General features: G+C 38.1%; 1 protein-coding gene across 3 annotated transcripts in view; it reads left to right on the forward strand.

The window, feature by feature from the left end:
- The window catches only part of EPHA3 (EPH receptor A3), a 219220-nt gene that overhangs the window by 18332 nt on the left and 177779 nt on the right, over nt 1-23109 (forward strand). The window lies entirely within an intron of this gene.

Below are 23109 nucleotides of genomic sequence, written 5' to 3' on the forward strand. Positions count from 1 at the left end.
CTACATTGCATAGTGCAGATATTGAAGGAGACTCCCAAATTGCTGCATTTTGTCTCCTGACCAAAAAAGCCTACCTGGTACACTGAAGCCTTAATGCCTGAATCTTCCCTTGCCCTTAGGAAAGGCTGTGCTTTCAAGCCTTCTCTGAAAGAATGTGTTCCAAGACCTGCAGCTCCTTCTCTTTCTTCTCCGTAACTTGAACAGTGCCACGCATGGTGGTGCTTTGGTTCCTTTCTCTTCTGCTAGTCTTATTTCAGTCCTCTATCTTTAAATGATGACTCCTAGAAGCTTTTATGTGTCTTTCTGCCTTTGTCTCCTGTTCTACAAATTAACCTCTGCCAGGGTGTACTGTTGCTTGTAAGTCTTTAGGAAACACTGTTTCTAGTCATGATGAGGGTGGGATTCAGTTTTTAAAACTGAATTAGTGCCTTCTTGGTTATTAACTATTATGCAGGTATCTAGCAGTACCTAAGAATGAAGTCTTGGTTTACTGTCGGAGTTTACACATCTCTTGCTGTGTCTCTGAACAAATTGTTCCATTCTCATGGGGAAGAGGATTCAAGTTTCTTTCTAGTGGCTGTTCCTGCTGACTTTTCCCAACGAGAAACATTTATAAACAGGATGTCCAAGAGGGAACTCTCCAACAATTTTCAAGCTCCACAGTTTATCAACCTTTCTTGTCTTAACTTTTTTTTTTCCTCTGAGGTTTTTTTTTTGTTTCTCACTCAGCTGCCCTGCACTTCTCTGCTTTACTCTGCTCTGTTTGTCTTGCAGCTGTGCAGATCTACTGCTCTGCTCCCTGCAGCTGTGCCTCTCTTGCCTTGAGTGCCTAAAGCAGTTGGTAGGGAATTGAGGTATCTTGAGGGCTGTAAGAAAAACAGATGTGCTGCATTACCCCCATCAGAAAGAGCCTCCTGATCTCTCAAAACAATTTTATTAGCCTCTGCAAGTTTGTGTCAGGTAATTCTAGCAAAACTTGTTCTTGACTGTGCATGCTGTTCTTACTTACTGTAATATCCATATACACTGAAGCCAAACTAAATAATGGAATTTTACTGATGTCCTTACAAGGTAGTGAAATTCCTTGTTAAAAATCACATAGTAAATTAATGTAGATTGTGCACTGTGAGTGTTTTTGTAGAAGAACTAAGGCTCTTCGAAGTGTGCCCTTCAAAGTGCTGTGAAATTGTAAGATCACCTATTGAAACATCAATGTAAAGCATGAAAATACTGCTATGTATCCTACTGAATACCGTATTCGAATATTTCTGTAAAATGGTGACAACTTGAACGTATGAAAGAGGGATCTTTCCTTTTTACAGCCCATTATTTATAGTCAATTAATTAAACCTGGTAAATATGGCTGCATCTGTCTCTGAGCTAACTAAAATATGAACTTAAACTTTAGTGGAAAAACATTATAATAAAGATGTCACATCACGCTGAAAGATTGCTAATAGCATAGCGGTGATTTACAGGGTAAAGTTAATAGAGCTACACTTGAGGCTGTGATTCACAAATGAGTATACTGGTGCTGTGCCAATTCTTCTTCAATGTGCAGCAGCATTCTCATCTGAAGTAAAAAATGTCAATGTATGGAGGAGTGTGACTTACAGAAATTTTGTAAAAATAATTTATCTGAAGTGTTTAATATGCCTGTTAGAAGGCTAGTCGTTTTTATCTGATCTATACGTGATATTGATTTCTAGCAAAGTGATCCAAACTGGTTGGTTGTCACTTTCAGCATTCAATGGCTATTCTTTCTTCTTTTAAGTCTGATTTGATTTGGGCATATATAATAATAGCTTTCCAGAAATTCCTGAATATTCATGTTAAGATTTGTAGCTCATTTGTATTCAATGATTTTTGTGTCCCACATAAGAACCCTCTGGCGGCAGTGTTTTAGACTATGGTTAGTAATATCACCCTGTAAGAATGTGATCTCTCCTTGAATCATCCCATGCAGCCACAGCCTTGGCATCAGGAACGCTGATCTGGTCAAGCTTATTAAAATCTCCTAAGTACAAAACACCATCCCCTCTAGATAGCAAGGCAACTGAATTAAAAATATAATAGTTGGCTTTGCTGATGCTCAAGTGTGATTGGCAGCAGCCAGAAGGCCTGTATCCTCTGCTACCATCTTCAGCACCTGCCTAGGCAACCTTTTTGTAATGCCAATCAGTCAAATACCAGCTCCATTTCTATAGGTTTCATTAAAGGGGGAAGAAAGAAGAGCTACTTAGTCTGTGCAGAGTATATTATTGATATGCTGATTAAGCATAAAGAGAGTGATCATTAACTGCAATTCACGTAAATTACAGCAGCACAGATGTGGGGGTTGGGAGGATGAAAAAGCAAGTCACTTTAATAATGTACAATAGAAATGTGATGGATAATTCATACAGGACAAAAAGAGTGGAGTCTAAATCCTGCTCTGCATATTCATGTGAGAATTTGTATTGGTTTCAGTGTATTTTCTTATTTTGGTAAGAAAGATGTTTCTAATTTGAAACATTTCTAAATTGAAACACCAAACTAAATTAGTTCTGTGTTCTTTGGGAGGTTTGGAAAATTGTGTCATAAGAACAGTGCGTTCTACAGTCACCCAAATTCTGACATGATCTTTACATGTTTGTTGCACATACTGATAGACTTGATAGTTCTTTGGTCCTCTTTTGGGTAGTTGGTTGAAAAGTAAAAGAATAAATTGTTTTTTTTTTTTTTTTTTTTTTTTTTTTTGCTTACAGCTAGAGAAAAAAAGTTCTGATATTTATTATTATAATATAGATAATTGTTTAAAACACCCCCTTCCACCCAACCCTGTCCTGTACACAACCAGTAAGTTGTGAGCAAAATAAAAAATTAGGGGTTGGGAAATAGAGATATGGCATTTGATCATTGGAGAAGTTTCTAAGTCCCTAAGTTTTCTTTTTTTTTTTTTTTTTAGACCCATCTGACCTGAGAGCTAGGCATGTTCATTATCATAAACTCTGGGATGCATACTTGAGCTGCTGACTGTACACTGAAGTGCTTTCAAAATCTGTTGTCAATATTCACTTCTTCTTAGTTATTGCTCTCATAATCATTTGGACAGAACAAGTTGTTGCTCTCAATGATGGAAACTTCATTAAGTATTAGTGGAGAAGCAGATAATGTTCCCTGTTTCTGTAATAATAGTTTGTGTTGTGTGAGGAAGGCCAGAACATACGTTATGGAGATTGATTGAGAGTTTTTTCCATGAACCAAAATTGGGTTAGAATTGAAAATCTTGAGTACAAATGAGGAAAACTTCTCCTTTCTTATATTTCAAAAGCCTGCGAGTAGTTTGTCGCATTAGACTTCGCCTGCCCACAAAAGTGAGTCTCCCAGGCTGCATTTGTTCTGGTTGCAATAATCTGCTAACATGTGGCACTGTAAAATCTTCTGGCTTTTTTTTTTTTTTTTTTTTTTTTTGGTGGGATATCATGGATTCAGTGACGGAAGAAAAGTCAGAATAAATAAGGCACTCGGGTACTGCTTGTGACTAGATGAAAGTAGAGAAGAATGTGGGTGTAATGACGTTTTGACTGTGATTAAGGTATGCTCAAATAAACTGTATTCAGTAGTCAGTTATTTTGGCTGTTGGGAACAGAAAGTTTCTGTTTATATGACAGAGATTTTCAAGATTAATAAGTATTTCCATGAGTACTGGAAATAACGTGGCTCATTTTCCTGCAGCTTTAAGTCTTGTGGTTAATTGTGTCCCTGCAATTGAAGCACTTCTTGCAGTGGGTCCTTAATGCCATTGGGTTTCCTCATATGTTGCTGCAGCCTTCTCCTGAGCTTGAACATACAGAAAGTTTCTCTGACCTCACAAAGTCCCTCATTTTCACGTGGCTGCAGATCTGAAGGACAGCTCAGCCTTCAGTTAAACTTGAAACTAGACAACAAATACAGAAATCTATGAGCGTGATCTAAATTTAATTTTCTTTTAATGCTGGTTGGCATCTTTGTATGTATTTTTTTTTTTTTTGTGTCTGGGATGTAAAACTTATCTTGTCAGCTATTAAATTATACTGTATTTTAAGTGGAGGATGTTACCAAACTTACGAGAAGGTTGTGAAAATGTGTGTCAAAGTGAAACGGTATCAAACAATTGGTGTGATTCAGAAGAATTGAAATTAAAAAAAACAAAAAAAACAAAAAAAAACAAACACTCTTGTTCTATATGCTTCTTATTCAAGTGCTTGTTTTTCAAAATGGAAGCAGGCGTGTTATTCTGTTACATTTTCCCTACTCATTAGTAGTGGTATTTCCTTAGTACTTCTGTTAACATTCCGTCACAAACAGGGTTTATACATGTTTTGCCTGAGGTCTGGTCTCCTTACAGCTTTATGTATTTCCTACTGTCACTCTGCCTTTCAGGACTTGTGTATCAGGTCTGAAACTTAAGCAGGCTATTTTGATGATTTGGAAGTCAAACTAACCACAGGGGATTCTGTTTTTGTGAATTGTAGACTTTGTTCCATTTTGCTCTGAAAAGCTGATTGAAAAAATAAATGCTTTCAGTTAATATTCACTGATTTTTCTTTAACTGAAATATCTGCCTTTAGTGTGCTTGGGACATGTATTCCTTTCATTTTATTCTCCTTTCTTCAAAATAATGTGTATTAAGAAATTGTACTGTAGTTTTCATAAACTCTTCCTTTCACCTCCCATTTCCTGTAGTCAAACATGTTCGTTCTTCTCTGTAGACACTTTTTTCTAGTAGAATAAAGCAGCTTAAGTATATATTTTTCATAAATATAATTTAAATGATTTTGCTTTGCAGAGAGGCATTTAGGAATCTTCCTGCTTAGATTTAATGGATTTTAGTTCAGACTTGGAGCCTATCTCAGTCTGTGGATGCTTCCTTTACACTAAATCTGGACATGAGAGAGGGAGTACTGGTGCTGTGGTATTTTTTTCCCCCTTTCTGACAGCAATTAATGATTTAAAAAGACATGCAAGATGATTATTTTATTCTATGAATGTTGTTAAAGTGGTGACAAATTTATAAGTTCTGCTTTCTGAATATAATGTGTACTGTTTCTGTAGGCATCAGAACTTTCACAGATGTTTATCAGTACGTATTTTGGTTGTATTTTAGCTTGCTTTGACTTTCTGTGCTCTATCTCCAGCTGGTTTCACTAAGAATGCATTTAAAAGGGGAGCTTAAATGCAAAAATTTAGGTGGAATTGGATGAACAAATGAGGGAAGTATTCTGAAAAAGCTCAAGATCCCAGTGTTAGCTCAAAATTATGACTTCTGTGTAGTCAGTTGTTAGTCCTTGTTAACAAGAGAAATGCTGCTTTAAAATTTAGCGCGCAGAATATCCTATAGATGTGTTCATTTGATAACTGCATCATCCAGTTACTTGAAAAATCCAGCATGATCATAAAAATTGTTTCAGCACACTTAAAATAGCTGTTAACTTGATATTAAGTTAAATGTGTGCTGCTTTTCACTAGCAGCCTACTAACATAGGTTTCATGATGTGATATAAAGGGAGAGGGAAGCTTTTTTGTGTGCTATCTTTTGAAATTGGGTTTTGTTATTTTTTTTTTTTAACCATCTCCCTTAAAATTAGGATGGCATTTTTCTTTTTTAAATAGAAACAACCCCAAAAAGCTAAATGCACTGTAAGTGCGACGTTCCATTTTTATAAGTGATAATTACTGAGGAGAAAACCCCACATACTTGCCTCATCAGTCATCCTACTGATGGTTGCTGAAGTTTCAGCATCAGTTTTCTGTGGTATCAAATTGAAAAGAAAGAAAGAAGAAAGGAAAAGGGCAAGTTTTAACGTCTGTTCCGAAACTTAAATAAAGATCTCATTTGGACTGGGAGCTGCAGATCCTCCAGCTTCCCCTTGTTAGCATTCCAAGCTCACAACCAGCGTTACTGCCCTCGTGGGCAGTGTTATTTCTGTCAGCCCCGTCAGCACAAACGGACCGCTTGTGAGCAGCTCCCTGATGGCCCCGATCACCGTTAGCTACTTTTCCCTTCGTAAAGAAATGCTTGCTCCGTAACTTTGTTGTGTTTGGATGTATTTGCATAAAACAAAGCGCAGTAATTACCATGGAACGCTGCGTTGTTTATCAACGGAGTTGATTTTTAAGACCGTGCTTTCACTTCTCCAGACCGGTTCTCCAAGGAGCAGCCTTAGCTGTCACAGCGCGGCCACCTGAGGCGGAAGGCAGCGGGCGCGCTCGCATTTCGAGCCCGCCGGGCGGAGCTGTGCGGGTGGCGCCGTTATCACCCCCCGGCGCCCCTCGGCTCGGCAGGCGGCGCTGTCTGATGCGGCGCGGCCCCAGCCCCGTGAGGAAAGGATCGTGCCGACTGCAGCCTGCGCCTTCTGCCCCGCCCGTGTGGGTCTGTCGTGTGGCTGTGGCGCTGCCCCCATTCGTATTCACTCAGGTTAGGACGAGCGGGCTATGTGGCAGCGCTTGCGGTAGTCGAGAGGCTTTGGAGCAGAAGCTGGTTGTGATGGAAAGCGTGTCACATCCTTGCGTTCTGCTTTTCATCCGTGGTTGAGCTCTGTGAACGCTGGGGTTAAGGACTTTTTGCACTGTGCCTAGACATGATCTTAGGCGTAATATGGTAACGAAACGTGTGAGTTCTGCGTGGTGACTCTCGGTCCTTTTGTCTGAGCGTTAGTTTTCCCTTCCTACCTTGATGTCTCTCACACCAGAACTGCGTTTTCAGCTGCAGAGGCCCAGTGGCATAATTAAGATGTGCCAGTTGTCTGCTGGCACGTGCCCGTGTGGGCTGCTGTGTGTGCTACAGTGCTGGGTGATGACCGGCGGTCAGCATTGCCCTTCCTCAGGGGGCTGGTGCCTGCTTTCTAGGCTGCAGGGGAAAAACAGGAACTGCTCCATCTGCATTCTTGTTTCAAAAGCAACTTAAACTAAAAGCCCGAAGTGAAGTCTCTAACTCTACAGGACTATAGCTGCTTATGGCAGTTGTAGCCCTGAGGCTTATTTTCTAAATTAGATGCGAACAATGGCATATAGAACTTCCTGATAGAAAGGTTTGGAACAGCAACAGTTACAGCTTTTGCATTGTGTGCTTCATCAGTTCTCTTTGACTGAGAGTGTTACAGGTAGATTTCAACCAACAGCCTTTATTTAAGGTCTACTTAAATGTCATCAGTATGGACAAAAAAAAACCCCAAACAAACAGTGAGGGGAGGGTGAACTAGTTTGCTGCAGATTCTGACGTTGCCTTTAAAGTTGAAAATGTGGGTTCTTATTATAGATCAGGCTGTAGTGTGGTGTAATTCAGGTTTTACTTTTCGTTTGGAATCATTTTCTAAACTTCCATATTAAAATTTGCTTCAGTTTCTGAGGTGCTGATTGTTAAAAATCATGAGGTGTTACTTGGTACAGTTTCAAGGAGGCTCTCTAGCCCTGCCGAGCCATTGCCAACATCAGCTTTGGTTTTGTGTAGTGAACTCCATTGAAGCCTCTGTAATGAAGATACCACAGGCTCTGCAGGCAGGTGGTTCCAGTACTGCACTGTCTTTGTGTGGGAATAATCCTGCCTGATACCTGTCTTGAAAAGTGCAGACACAATTTGTAGCCTTTTTTTCTTCTTACACCATCTGTTACTGCTGAGGAGAGCTTTGCTGTGTTAGTCCTATTCGAGATGATGCAGTCTGCAATTACATCATTGTGTAGCTTTTCTCTTTACAAGACCAAACAAGTCCTGCTTTCTCACCTCCTATGCTTTTTGTCTCCTAACTCTCTGAATATTAGTCATCATGCCATACTTGTCTATACAGTACCTTTCTCATCTGGAAGAGATGAACATGTGAAAAGCCCCTGTGAGGATAGTGGGGAAGATCTTAGAATGGTATGAAGTAGGAGCACAGGTACCTAATCTGGGTGCTAATTAGGTGTGTCAGTCTAGAAGCACTTCAAGTTATTGCTTGTATTTTACCTTTTCCACCCAGATAACTGACAAGAAGTTGGTTCTGGAGAAGTTAAGATTTCTTAAGAAAGAAGGGTAGCAGCATGCTGTGTCTTAGGTCTCCACAACTCCTAGAGATGTCGCCTACACTAGTTTGTTTTCCGAAACCTCTTGTAAGGAGAAAATTATCTAGAATATGTATGTTTTCTAAGCCTTCTATTTTTTTTTTTTTTTAGTCTTATTAACTTTTTCCGTAAGAGCCAAGAATTTTAAGCTCATGTTTTCTGCCCGAAAAGGAGATTTTAATTATGGTTGAGTGGCAGGAGCTTTTTTATGGCCAATAACTTCTTGATTCAAGTGGTTATTGTTTGTTTTAAAAAGCAAACATGTTTCTTGAGGGTGAGCAAGGATTGAAAAAAATGAGAGATGAGGTAATCATGGAAGCTGAACTGAAATGAAAGTGATAACTGGGTAGAATGACATTAAACAGTCATAGCATATGTGAAGAGAGGTGTTAGGTGTGAGGGCGGGTGAAGAATCTAGACTGAAATCTGTGGAAAGGAACTTACATTTAAACTGCTTGTGGAGCTATTCCTTGCTGCCTTCCATCTGGAAGATGTGGAGATTCTCATGTGATAGTAGGGAATAAAGATGCCACAAAAGCCTTTGGCTTCGGAAGGGAGGCAGTTTGGGTTAACTCCTAGCATCCCTGTGACTCTGGCTCCTTCCTTAATATTGCAGTGATGTTTGTGCCTGTTGTCTTTTCAAAGCTTTGCCTTTACAAACATCTGTGTAAATATTTGCTACAAGTTCAAATAAACAGTATTCTTTTCCGCTTCTTGCAGAATGCAAAACTAAAATCTCAACCAGGACTTCAGAAGTTAATTTCTTTGTGGCTGTGTAGTTTCATCCATAATGTGCAGTGCGTTCCATCAAACTTACGGGATGTGTAACCTGGCAAAGCAAACACTGCTACTGGAACTGGAGCGTTTATATTCCCTGATATCCTTGTGTTACCTGTTTAACTTTTGCTAATACTTTTGTGACACTTTATTAATAAAATGTAACATGTCCATGACAGTAATTTAATTTTTCTCTGAAACATGGTAATAAATGTTTGAACTGTAGAGCATTTATGTAGAAGTGTTTTAGCCTGAAGAAATGTTTAGAGGAGAAGCTGAGCTGTGCTTCTCCCACTGGCACTACAATTTAGCAGTGTATATTCAGAAGTAAATGGTTTTCAGATTAGAACATCCTCTTACAATGAAACCATCCAGAGGCATGAACATTAAAAAGATCAGGAGAACAGTACTGCCTAGATGAAAGACAGGCAGATGGGTGGTGAAGCAGTCCGTGCACAAAATGAACATGCTGCCCTTGTGGAAGCTTAACTGCATGCCTGGTTTGCCGGGGCTCTATGACTTCTGCATAATTTTGTCTTGTAGATTGGGAATTGACCCATGCAATTGGAAAAGGAGGTATTGACTTTAAAGAAAAAAAAAAAAAACAGAGGGGAATTGTATGTGCCAACAACTGCTCCCAAATCTTGGTACAGACCAGTTACTGATCTTCAGTGCTGCTGAATCTTCCATTTGCATACTGTTTTAAGAGAAAGTTGTGAATCATCTTTCTCATGCTGTAGCAGAAGTTGCATTGTGGGTTACCCTACTTCTGAGTCCCTGAGGAGTTTGTGTTTTTAAAGTATCAGTTAATAAAATGGAAACAAACTGAGAAAACTCTGGGAATAAGAAGTAAATGGAAGTGTTGTTGCTCTTAAGATTTTAGGAAAGTTGTGACATGCTAAAATCTTGAAAATTCAGTTGAATATTATTGCACTAGTGCAATGTCTTGATTTAGAAGGTGGAGGGCAGCATTGAATTCAGAGCTAACTTGTTAAAGCACTTATTATTAGAGATGCAAATTGAAACGTCTGCAATTCGTTGAGAAGTGGTAATTTTAAGGACCGAGCAAAGATGATGTGGTTTTACTTGACTAGGAGTTGTGTTTCAACAAGTAGAATGGCAGATCTCCATATAGGCAGTGAAAAAGAATATATTTCTGTTATTCAGCATATAATCTGTTAAAATTTATGCCTTTTTAAAAAACTCAGGACTCAACAGAAGAGCAAGGAAGCATCTGAACTGAAACTATGCCTTCAGATTCTTTTGCAATGACTTATATGCAGCAGTTTGCAGTGTTATGTCTGCCATTGTATTCTGTGCTACATGTATTTCATTATTTCTGGCATGTTTGGAAGTGTCTTTTTAAAAACCATATGCATTTTAACTGGTGCATGTTAGAGTTATTTACAAACACTGGTCAAATGTGATGTGTTTGTTTAACCTAGTTTACTAGCTGAGTTAAAGGCAGAACTGTGACCAAATAAAAACATGTTTTGGCATGGCCACTTGCAATACGTCTTAAAGAAATCAAATTCATTTAGTAAGAAGGGTGCTGTTTGTTTTTTTTCTATCTAGTTGTGCCTTGTTTAGAAAACTGATTTAAATATACAGAGTCAAATCTTTTTGCGTTCTTTCGTAAAGCAGGGATTTTGAATTAAAACCTATGTGATTTTCCTCTTGCTAAGTTTCCGTAAAAAGTACTCATCCAGTAAGAACCAAGAAAATAGACAGTCTACTTACAGTTTCTATTCCATTTAATTATAAAAGCAAAACAAAAATGGGGAGAAAAACAAAACTGCAAGTGATAGCATTCCATTCAGTTTTTTTTACTGTTAAATTTCCCTATTCTTCCATTACAGGAAAAAAAACAATTTTCCTCTCCATATTTCTTGCCAGCAAAAGCTTTGATCTGTCCATTTTGCTGCCTTGTTACAAATGTCCACGTTCTATCCATGGTGTGGGAGCTATTAGAGGAATATGGTTGAATGCCAGACCTGCAGTCCCTTGGCATCCCCATGGGATGGGGACAATGTAGAGGTTTTCTCAAGCACACTGTGGACTGGAGGAAGAATTTTAGTGATGTTTTCCAATACCTTAGCCATCCTGCCAAGGTACAAACATTCTTGAGTTGAGTTGGTGACAACTTTCTGTCAAAGCTTCACCTGACTTGAATCCTTCATTGAAGGTCTCCTAAAGTGTCATTAATGGAGGGATGTTTGCTGAATGTGGTGCTATTTGTGCATCTCTGGAACACATGCATGTGTATGCAGGTGCATGCTCACATATGGTGTATGTCTAAAAACAATGTATGATAAAAAATACCAATTACACAGTTACCATGTTAGTATTGAATCCTGTCACATTTAGCTTGATCTATTCAGAAAATGGCAGTCCTGATACAAACTCTTTTTTTCTCATCCAACCTTAACGTGGGCTGTTCCTGATTTCAGCCACATTTGATGAAGTGGAGGGGAATGTAAATCTGATTCATTTTACTCTGTGTGTCATGTGGGAAGGACTTGTTTTGAGCTGTCCTACTCAAGCTGTACTGCACTCTGTTAACCATTTCAGTATCTACACAGAGGGCAGCCATTGTAAATGTCCAACTCCAGAAAAGCCTTTTTAACAAAGCTCTGCATCTCTAAACCCAGTTGTTTGAGCACCAGATTTAAAAAAGATGCATAAGATCAGAATTTCTCATTCCTCGCATGTATAGAAACTGCTTATTTTAGCAAACTTCACTTCTCTGTGTTTTAAGGTGCGGTGTGTAAGGGGCAATGGCAAGTAATAGATATCATTCTACACAATTTGAGCATCTCACTGCCTAAAAATATAGTATTTGAATTTAAAAAGCTTCAGAAGCATGTATATGCTTGGAAATCATTTCTTATATTTCTAGCAATTAAAATCCTTCTGCAAATTTCAAGCATTTCAGAGAGAAGCACTTCAGGGATGTGCATACATGTTTACCATAGTTCACTTAAATGTAATTCCACATCCTAGTGAAACAAACAAAAAGGTCAAAAAACCTCTTTGAGTATTAACAACATTTGAAAGCTACATTCAAATGACCACTTCTCCTATATCTACTATTAATGGAAAAAGTGATACAGAAGTAAAATTGACGTTAGGTGGTCTTTATTCTGTGGCTTCACAAGGAACATAAGAACAATTCGGACAGCTGACATAGTTAACTTCCCATCTTTATGGTTTTGATAGTGTGGAGTAGTTGAAAAGGTTTATATAGGAAAATGAAAGAGGAATAGCGAAAAGGATGTCTTGAACAGTGACCCAGATAAATTGCCTAGAAGCTGCTTAAATTTCGTTCTTAGTGCACAACAGAATGGCTTTTATCATAGCAAGTCTATCACACTAGATGAAGTTCAGGTTGGATAGAGCTCTGGTGTCCATAGTGCACTGATTGAAGTTGGTAACCCATGTGTGAACCTGTTTTAATTACAGAAATTGTGATGGATTTAACTTGTAACTAAGTAAAATACAGCTACATACAAGTAATGTGCCTGCACTAAGCATAGATTTGAACCATGGAGTAGTTTGGGTTAGAAGGAACCTTTAATATAATCTTGTTCCAACCTTTCTTCTATGGGCGGGGACACTTCCTGTACACCAGGTTGCTCAAAGCCCTCTGATTGCTCCATTCTGGCCTTGAATTTCTCTAATGAGGGGGCATCCATAACTTCTCTGGGTAACCTGTTTCAGTGTCTCACCACCCTTACAATAAGGAATTCCTTCCTACTATCTGGTCTAGTCTACCCTCTCCTTGTTTAACTCCATTTCTCCTTCTCCTGTCACTAATCCTTCTTGTGTTGGGGGGCTCCAGAACTGGATGCAGCGTTCCAGCTGTGGTCTCATGAGAGCAGAGTAGAGGGGCAGAATCACTTCCTTCAGCCTTCTGGTCATACTTACCTTGATGCAATCCAGGATATGGTTGGCCTTCTGGGCTGCAGGAGCACATTGCTGGCTCTCATTAAATCTTTCATCAACCAACACTCCCAAATTCTTCTCCTCAGGGCTGCTCTCAAGCCATTCTCTGCCCAACCTGTATCTGGGCTTGAGATTGCTGACCCAGCTGCAGGACCTTACACTTGGCCTTGTTGAACTTCGTGAGGTTTACATGGGTCCCCTCTTGAGCCTGTCCAAGTCTCTCTAGATGACGTCCCTTCCCTCTAGTGCATCAACTGCACCACTCAGCTTGCTGTTGACTGCAAACTTGCTGAGAGTGCACTTGATCCCTCTGTGTGTTGCCTACAGAGATGTTAAACTTTCTTTGCTGGTCCCAGATCCGATCCCTGAGGAACACCACTCATCAATAGTCTCGACTTGGACATGGATCCACTGACCACAAATCTGAGTGCAACCATCCAGCCAACTCCTTATCCAGTGTATTCAGTAAGTGGTCCATCCATCAAATCCACTTTTCTCCAATTTGGTGACTAGGGTATCATGTGGGACAGGGTCAAATGGTTTGCCCAGGTCCAGGTAGATGGCATCAGTTGCTCTTCCTTTATCCATTCCCCCATCATAAAAGGCCACCAGGTTTGTCAGCCATGACTTACCCTTGGTGAAGCCACGTTGGTTAACAACAATTACCTCGTCTTTATTTTCCACGTGTCTTAGTAGAGCCTTCAGGAGGATCTGCTCCATGATCTTACCAGGCACAGAGGTGAGACTAGTTGACCTGTGGTTCCCTGGATCTTCTTTTTTTTTCCCTTCTTGAAAATAGGAATTGTTTTCCCACTGATTGGAGAAGGGGAAACATGACAGAGTCTAAGTAATGTTGTCTGTTTTTTTTTTTTTTCCCCCTGAGCTATACCATCCTACGTATGAGTAATGTTTTATAAACACAGTGAACTAAAATTAGTATAAACTTATAATTCAACAGCACATTTTGTGACATGACATTCAGTGGACAGAAATTGTGGCTGAAAGGGACAGAGGTGAAGTAAGTGTCTGAAGAGTAGTCCTTGGTTCAGAACAACTATTAAATGTCTTTGCTGTGACGAGAAATTGAATACAGGATTGCAGTGAGCAGTTACCAATGGATAGAGTGAGTGAATGTTGGGAGCCTGGGAAGGTTATGGAATAGTTAATAGTGATATTAAAATGGCAATAGAATAAGAGTGCCAAAAGGTCAAGATAACTAATAAGGACATATTGTAGTATCTGAGAGAGAATGGGCTAAAAAGACGATAGTGAAAGATCTTAAAAATAACCCATAATTTACTAACATGGATAATTTAGTTAACATGGAATTTGCATAAAATGGAAGTAAAAGACCTTTCAATGCCCACAAATATATGAAAATGTAAACTAATAGTGGTGCAAAAAAGGTCATATTGGGCTAACTGTCTAAATGGTGTACTTCTAGCTTGTTTGGGTGACCCTTGTCATTTTGTACGTTGAAAGGAACAGGACAAGGGGGAGAACATTAGCTACCAATGTAATGTTGCAAAAGTTATGCAGAAGAAGATGAAACTAAGGAGGAGTAGTAACAAAAAATAAATTCAGAAAGGGGGAGGAGGGGAAGCAAAATGAAGCATCCATTTTTGTGGATGGAAGGGTGAGAAAATTGAAAATGGAAAGAAAAAGAAAGGCATGTTAGTATGCTACCAAATTAAATATTTGGGTTCAGAACAAAAGTCAAGCTCCAAGCTGAAGAAAACAGAGCATTTACATTTGTCTAAGCAGTTTTATTTTAAAATATATAGCTATGCATGAGCAACCTATAAACTGAGAAAGGGAGCCATATGGCTTACAGCTTTTTCCTGCTGTTTGTTAAACCAGTAGAATAGAATCAAAGTGTGCTTCATGCCCTGTGATCTTTCTAGCAACATGGTCCTTTCTCTTCAAAGGGCTGTCTGTGCTCCTGAGATCCTGAAAGGTGGAGGTGACCGATGGGCTACTCACAGAGTGGAATATTTTTCTGTAACAACCTCCTGGGATTCTTCCAGAAGCTGTAGGCAGCCTTATGCTGTAGCATCATGGTGTTATTCTCTGGATAGTTTCTGAATTCTGGGCTGGACCTGCAGTAGAGCAACTGAGGGATGAGATCAGAGTGGTGGAGACTATGGGAGAGAGACAAGAAGGTAGATGGGCAGCTGCTGGATCCTGTTGAGTAATGCCAGGCCCAAATTGTAACTGCCCTTGTGTCATCCACATAAATTTTAATTTCATTGATCAAGTATAAACTTACAGTCTGCTCTGATTTTTAAGATTCAGTATTGTTAAAATAGTCTGTGTTGCTGCGTTTTCTTTGTTGTTCAATAAGAAGAGTGGTTTTAAAAAATAAAAATAAGAATGACATCTTGTACTGTTCTAAACAAGAGTTTTTGCTGGGAATTCTGTCTCTATCTTTTTTTTTTCCCAGTTGCTCTATTCCAAGGCTTAGCAGTTACATTAATTGGTTGAATGAGTACAGAATCCTGGCCAAAGGTATTACAATTTGTAGCAAAATTATAGTAGCTATTTGTCTGCACTCTTAACAACATAGTAAAAGCTCTCTTTTTTTTTTTTTCTATGAAGGTCACACTCAACAGATAGCTTTATAGTCATCCATGTGCTGACCCTTTTGCCTGATGAAGTGGCTGAAAACATGCATAATGGATGTGCAAAGTTGCATTCAGTCAATACTGTATGCACCTTTCCTGTTTATAAACACACATACTTATTGCATAGCCTTATAGTGCATACTTGTTATCTGTGAGCTGCGTGAATTTTGACAGCTTTTGTTTATAATGTGTTTGTATAGTGAATTAATTTTCAGGTGCTTTCAGTCATAGTTTCACAGATAGATTGTTTCTGGAATGCTGCAGAGAAAACCCTAAAAGAAAATAGTTGATTAAATGTCATGTATACACTGTGAAAATTAATTGTTTGCCCAAACTGACTCTGATAGAGACAAAAAGATGATACAGTCACAGTTATAAAAGGGCTGGATGTCAGATCATGACATAGAACATGTATGTGTGCAGTATAATATGTATTACATCATCTAGGAAGTACCTATGGAAAATTGTTCTTTTGGCATTTTTGGAGCAATTTTTAGCCTTCTATTTGCTTTGTTTATGAGAAGGCTTTTCCGTGAATTTAGGGAAGAAATATAAAGCATTTTGTTAATATAAAATGTATGATGTCTCCTTTCCCCATTGATCTGTCAAATGCAACTACGTCTCTTTTGGAGGGTTCCTAAAATCCACTGGTATGAATTCGGGTCTTAAAGCAGGTCAGAGAGCTTGGTCATTCTTCTGGATGCAGGATTTTTCCAGCCTATCCATTTATTTTTGTACTTTTTGTTTTCCTTATTCAGATTTCCAACTGACTTGCATGGCAGTTTTGAGTTACCTTGCATATTTTGTCATGCTGAAACTTCCAGTTTCATTATTGTTGCTCCACCAATGCAGCTTGTACTGCAAATAGGAAAAGATGCTGGGAGCAAAGGCCTCCATACATATGTAGGAGGCAATAAAAAAAAAAAAAGGGGGAGGGGGGGGAAGAGTGAACTGGGGATACGGGAGGAAGAGTGTGTGCAGTTTAATAACATATTGGCTGCCTTTTTGGGGAATTTGCACGAGCGGTATTAATATCTGAGTGCTATGGGAGTTACTTCTCTGCAGCTTTTTACTTTATGAGATGACGGTGGTACATACTTGTGAGAGGGATTTACCTCTTCATTAAAAATTGTTGTGGATGTTATATGGATACTGATGTTCTCTCTCATCTTTTTCTGCTTCTTTACGTAGTCCCCCAGACAGAAATGGAGATGAAGTTTACACTATTGAATTTCTGAAAAATTCAATACCTTGATCTGTAAGGGCTCTTTTATTAGGACTTAGGTTTATTTATTTATTTTGTGTGTGTGTGTCAATACAGTTTATCAATTCAGGCCTTTGGATTCAAGCATTTGTGGCCAATTTTTTGAAAGGAGAGTTTGTTCACGTGTTTCTTTAGTTCCTTCTGCTTTTGGTTCTGACTTGCTAAGCTAGTGCAAGGTCTCTCTCAGCTGTGGAATTCTGAGGATAGGAGTACCAGCAAGTATCACTTAGCATTTAAGAAGAGCTTCAGGTGACAATACATCTGCAACTTGTGCACTTCTTTTGAGTGCAAGGGTCTGTTTTTTAGTTTCATCTCTATTTTGTCTAGAAGAGTGATATAAAAAGCTATCCTATGTGTTGTGAATTCTTTTGACTGGCAGCCAATATTAAAACTCTTGGTGTTCATAGTAAGGGGCAGCTCTAAGAACAGTATTTTAAGCTCCTGCTTAGAAATGCACTTAAGCTCCAGTGAGAATGTATTACTTGTTTCTGTAATTCAATTCAGTTGATAACAAGAAAATGGAGTATTTTAATAATTTTTATGACAGAAAAGAAGCCTATATTACAAAGAACTTGCTGCTGCTCATCTGATCTCTCGGTCTTGGTGCCGTATGCAATGTGTTGGCTCTACTTTCCGATTAGAAGCTGCTACCAGTCATTTAGAAACAACGATAACGTTCCCCTTCAATACCTCTGGGAGTGTGGTTATAGGTTATGGCATTCAATTATAATTATTAACTGAAGCATATGGCACTAAATACAAAGATATTTCACACATCAAGAGTTTTTATGATGACATTAGTCTTTTTATCATGAAAACATTTACAGGATTTTCTTTGTAAGTATACACAAGCGGAAAATCACCTTTTAAAAGATCATGAAGTGTAGATACTCTTTTTCATAAGATAACTTTTGTTATGGTAGAACAAGTGCAGCTACCCATGGGCCACACATGATCTAGCATAGCTAATAATGTAGACTTACAATTGTGAACTTTTAATAAAGGAATTGGAAGAAAAAATTGTGTCTGAACTTGAAAAATGAGAAATGGCTCACAGATTTAGCATTTTTTTGGAGTGTTTGACTTCTCATTTAAATGAGTTAAGCATGATTCTTCAAGGTGAAAATCAACTTATCTGTGCATGTTTTAAGCTGTAATGGCATTAAAAATTAAACTTAAATTATGACAAGCTCAGTTGATGATAAATAATCCTATGCATTTTGTTACATGGGCTAAACACAGTCCTGTGAGCAAGTGGAAAATATGCAGCTGTGCTTTCTGTTCTGATAAAAGGAATTTAAAAATAGGTTTAGAGCTTTACAAAAGAAAAATCCTCAATGTTTTGGTATATTTGTGGCTCCATTTCTAGTTGACATATATATTTCACATGTGGCTTGAGATTATTCCTCTTCACTCAGATTGGCCCAGGCAGGAGAAAGGTTAAACACCTCTGTACTAGAACCTGCAGTAAGCTATAGTATATCAGAGTAGCTGTGTGCAGTGAATGTGAACTGTGGGACCCACAGTCAAGACAAGAAAACCAGATTTTACTTCAATGAAAATTGAAATCTAATAAAGCAGAAGGCTTACAAGCACCCCTCTATTTCGTCCCCCTCAAAAAACAACAACAACAAAACCCTATTTGAATAATTCATTTTAATTCAAATGAAGGCTACAGCCCAGATCAGTGTATTGATATGGAGTTTATGATTTATGGTATTGGAATGAATGTGAAATTAATTTAATAGTCATTGATCTTGTACTGTAATGTATTGACAATGTGTAATGTGATATCTGTGTTCCAGATTTTGACTGCTTTCTTATTGCTTTTAAAGGTTATTCCTTCTAACTCTACTTTTTTTCTTTTTTTTTTCCTCCTTAATATGAAGAGATAAGTGAGCTTGCTGGCCTTACTTTCCATACTGTTGTGAATGATTCATTTGGCTTTACCGGCACTAGATCATTTGGTCTGGACTATTTTCTTCCTAGCTTACATTTGAGAAACTAAGTCTTCATCAAATGCTTTGTTTCAGAAGTCTGCAAAACAAAATAAGACTTATTTGGTGATTCCATTTCTTGTCATGCATGAGGAGATGAAATTTAGGTGGTAAATTCTTCTGAGTCAGCAATAAATTTAATGTTAATTTTTTCATTCCACTGCTCTGAATAATGTCAAATTACTTTTTTTGGAAAATCATTGAACCATATATATTTTTTTGTTTTATAAATTTTGGAACTCGAGTGGCTGTATAGGCTACATTTAAACATGACAGCTGTGGCCAGTTTAATGTTAGCTATTAATGCAAGTACCTCTAGCAATTTGGTGCTCATAGGCACAAGAAAACTTGTAGATATTGTTAGAGCTTTTCGATGTTCTTCTGATCCATCCACTGACATAATGTGTCTGACAAGCTGATTCAATAGACAACAGAGTGGTGGTTCTTCAGGTTCTGACCCAACTGACCGTTCTGTGAGCACCCAGCACTGAGTCTTCTGGTGGTGTTGAAGTAATTCCAATTATGATATCAAAGTCATGAGAACAGAATGTGCTTGTGACTGACAGGTAATTTGCAATGAGCTTTTCCAGGGATGCAGCTAATTTCAGTAGCAGCCATAATCATAGTGTCTGAAGGGTTTTGAGTGTGTCTGTGTGCGGTTTCAGTGTTTTTTTTTCTTTCTTCTTTGTTGATTTAGATATTAATTGGAAATACTTTGGATGCAACTCTGATCTCAATTATACTAAAAAACATAGAATTACTGTGTTGGTTTCAGAGGAATAGCTCTTATGTGCTGCAGTTATATCCCTGTATAAGCAGTTTTATATTCTATTGGTTTTCTTTTGTTTTATGCCATGCATTCCTTACAGCAAAACAATAGGTGCTTATTTCAGAGTATTGTTAATAAAATCACATGTTCTTCTCAGACAATCACTGCACAGAAGTGAGCAAATGTACAATAACAGCTAGAATCCTTAATGAAGTTGAACTGTTGTTATGGTACTTAATCACATCAGGCTGATTTGGCAATTTTGTTTTCAACTAACAAACATCTTGTCCCCTTCCCCTCCCACCCCTTTCTTTTTAAGCACAGGCACATCATTGGTTAATGCGCAGCATCACCTTTTCTGAAATGAAATTTGTCCTTTTTTATTATTTAGTGAGAAATAACAGGAGAATCTGCTTATTGCAGAGCTTCTGTGACTCTTACTAACATGTTTTCTTTGTGAAAAGAGAGACAAAATGCCAGCTAACCTCTGGCTGAAAAAAAAATTCTGTAATCTTTTGTTAATGTGGTTTGATACATTCTCAGCTACAAGATATATATATTTTTTTTTTACTGTGTTATCACTTGTAAATAGTAAACTGAGTAACAGAGGAGCTTAACTAGTTGAGACTTTACTACAAAGCTATCCAAGGATTCTTCACTGGAATCATTAAATCAATTTAATAGGGCTTTGATATACAAATGCAGAAATATAGGTGAGCTGCATCCTGAGGCTTCCCTAAGAACATGTCAGAAGTGTAATTTGCAGCAAAATCCATGTATTTTGAGCTTCTGTGACAAATTATCATTATTTATCTAAATTAAGTAGAGCGTACCACAGGGTGAATTACTATGGTCCTTGAAAGTTGGAGACAGGAAGAATAAGTTGCAAGATGCAAAAGATATCACTATTGCTTTAGCACTTAGTAGCCTATCTGGAATTGTCCCAAGGCAGATTTTGGATTCAGGAAGTGCAAGCATTTTTCAGTGTTCAGAGTTCAGTGGAATTTTCCAAGCAAAATAGCTATAAAAAGTAACAAAAATAAGACATTTCATTGGGGGAGACTGGGAGGTCATTTTAGGAGGGGAATAAAAAAGTGTTTTATCATGGAGAATGGAAGATTGCTGTTCAGTATTATGCAACACCTTGCAGTCCTCTACACAACTGTATTTAAATTTATTTTTAATTTGTGAAATGTGATCTGTACGCCATGCGCTCATGATATGTTTATGACTGATACATTTATCAGCTGTCACAATGACACATAGCATTTTAGAGGTTTAGCTTTTTTTTGTATGAATCTTGATTTAAAATGATTATGCATCTAGTTTCAAGATCCAATAACTGTATATCCCCCATCAGAGGAAAACACAAAAAAGTATCACTGTTGGTGTTGGGTCTTCTATGACCTGGAGTTTGTCACTAGAATAATTTCCTTGCTGTTTTAAAATTTGCACAAGCTTAAACAATGAGTGTGAACGTCTGTACAATATCTTTGCAGGATAAAAGTAGTTACTGTATTTCAATCATATCCATTAAGTTTATATTGTGAAAAATTCATAGACAATATTTAGCAGAAAAGGTGTGATAAGAGGGCATAGGATATTAAAAGAGGTTATGAATCTGGAAAAAGAGATATTTATTGTACTCAGAAGTTGCAGTGTATGCTGAAAAGTTAAAATGGAAAAATAGCTTGGAAATGACTTTCGTCTAAAAGAAGGACAACTTGGGACAAGTGAAGATCAAACAGTGACAGATCTTGCATGTGAGTGATAGATAGGGCTTCATCCATTCCTCCAGTTTTGTCCTGCCCTCTGCACTTACTGCCTGCTGGTCTTGGATACTGAGACAAACTTTCTTAGCCCTATCTTAAGATGTTCTTTAGATATATTTGTGGCTGTGGTAGGGGCAACAGTACAGTGCAAAGTGAGATACATGATCTTCCTAGCTTTGCTGGGAAACTGGATTGCAGGCTGTTGTAAGGTTGTGAGATGAAGCAGCCTCCCAGTTCCTTTTCTTCTGGGACTCTCTGTCCATTTCTGTTGTACCATCAGCCATGTTTTTTCCCTAAAGTATACCCATTTAGGTCCCTGTAACTAACACTTTATATCACAGCATCCTTTTGTCCAAGAGTTTGTTGTAAATAATCAATTCTTCTTGTTCCTTTTGTTTTTAGCCTGCTTGTGCAAAGCAGTGGGCAAGATTTCATGTTCTTGACTGGTTTACTCGAAGCAGATGCTCTGTGACAACGAATTTGAGGGTGTAACACTGAAGAGACGAGAGGAGCCTTTTGAGAGGAGGAAAAAAAAAATGAGGGTTGTGCAGGGAAAAAAATATCCCAGTAGTATCAGGCCACTCAGCTGACAGAATGTTATTATGGTGAGATTTACTGACAGCAGTCAGTGCATTTAATTAGGTTGTTCTGATGTTACAGTGGAGTTCATAGTATGGTTTTCTGTGTTAAACTGCTTTACAGTAAGATTTCACTAGTTCCTAAACAATATCTGGATGTAATAAAATAAGAATAAAATATTTATTGGTAACTGTTGTAATGAAAATGAGCACAGAGAGAGCTGTAAGATACAGCAATAGATTGAAAGGGAGCAGGTGGATCAGGAGCACAAGTGCTTTTTACAGATCAGTACAAAGGCTCGTGACTCAGCCTCTTCTTTGGACTTAGAATTTTGTAACCAGGAGGGAAATGTGCTTGTAAGTACAACAGAAGAAGCACTATGCCTTACAGTGGAGTTGCTGCACAGCATGGTACTGCGGGGACAGTGTGAGACCCTGTGAGTATGGATACTGGCAATTTTTTGTGTTTGGGTCATCAGCAGAGGTCATTGCCTACAGCCCTTCTAACCATCTATCGCACAAAGAAGCAAACTGAACCCAACTAAACCAGGGAAGTTGGGGTGTAAAAGAACACATTTCCATCCCCTCGATGAATGAGCAGTCTCGGATCCCCAAAGTATGTGTTCTAATACTTCGTTCAATCTAATTTTAAAATTTCAGCTAGTGGAATTTCCTCTGGGAGATAGTTTTGAAGCCTCCTTTATATGCCTTGCTGCTATGAATTATTTGTTAATAATGTCTAATGTTTCTTAATGGGACTTCAAAAAAAAAAAAAACTACTTCTTGAATTTTACCCTTGTGAATCGTATGAAATAACTTCTTTTGTATGTGTTTGCTCTTTAATTAGTTTAATGTGATCATTTTGGTTTAACTCTACTTAGCAAAAATATATAGCTCTCTAATGCCTCTTTATTGCAACAATCTGCCCAATTTCTTTTCCTTTTTCTTTTTTTCTTCCCCTATGGGTTTTTTCCCATTATCCATTCCCTTCTATTAACGGTAAAAAGCAAAATCTACTGCCTAGTCCCCAATTTTTGAACTGATAGTAGTATAAGTATTGTTTGTTGGAGACTAAAAATGTTCCACCTGTAACATGCCCACAGTGATCAATAGGAAGTCAAATGACGTTTGTGAGGATGGAGGTGTATAAATCAACAGAGGTTGCAATGGAACTGCTCAGGTGAATCCAGTGAAACATACAAAGTCTTACAAAAGTAATTGTTCACTGAAAATTATAGATTGCTACTGTTGTGTGTTCATTGCTTGCATCTTATTTGGATGCAAAACTGAAGTTATGCTGAACTCTGGGTTAGATGAAAGAGTTG

Source organism: Lagopus muta, chromosome 1, assembly GCF_023343835.1.
Source record: "Lagopus muta isolate bLagMut1 chromosome 1, bLagMut1 primary, whole genome shotgun sequence".
Taxonomy (NCBI): domain Eukaryota; kingdom Metazoa; phylum Chordata; class Aves; order Galliformes; family Phasianidae; genus Lagopus; species Lagopus muta.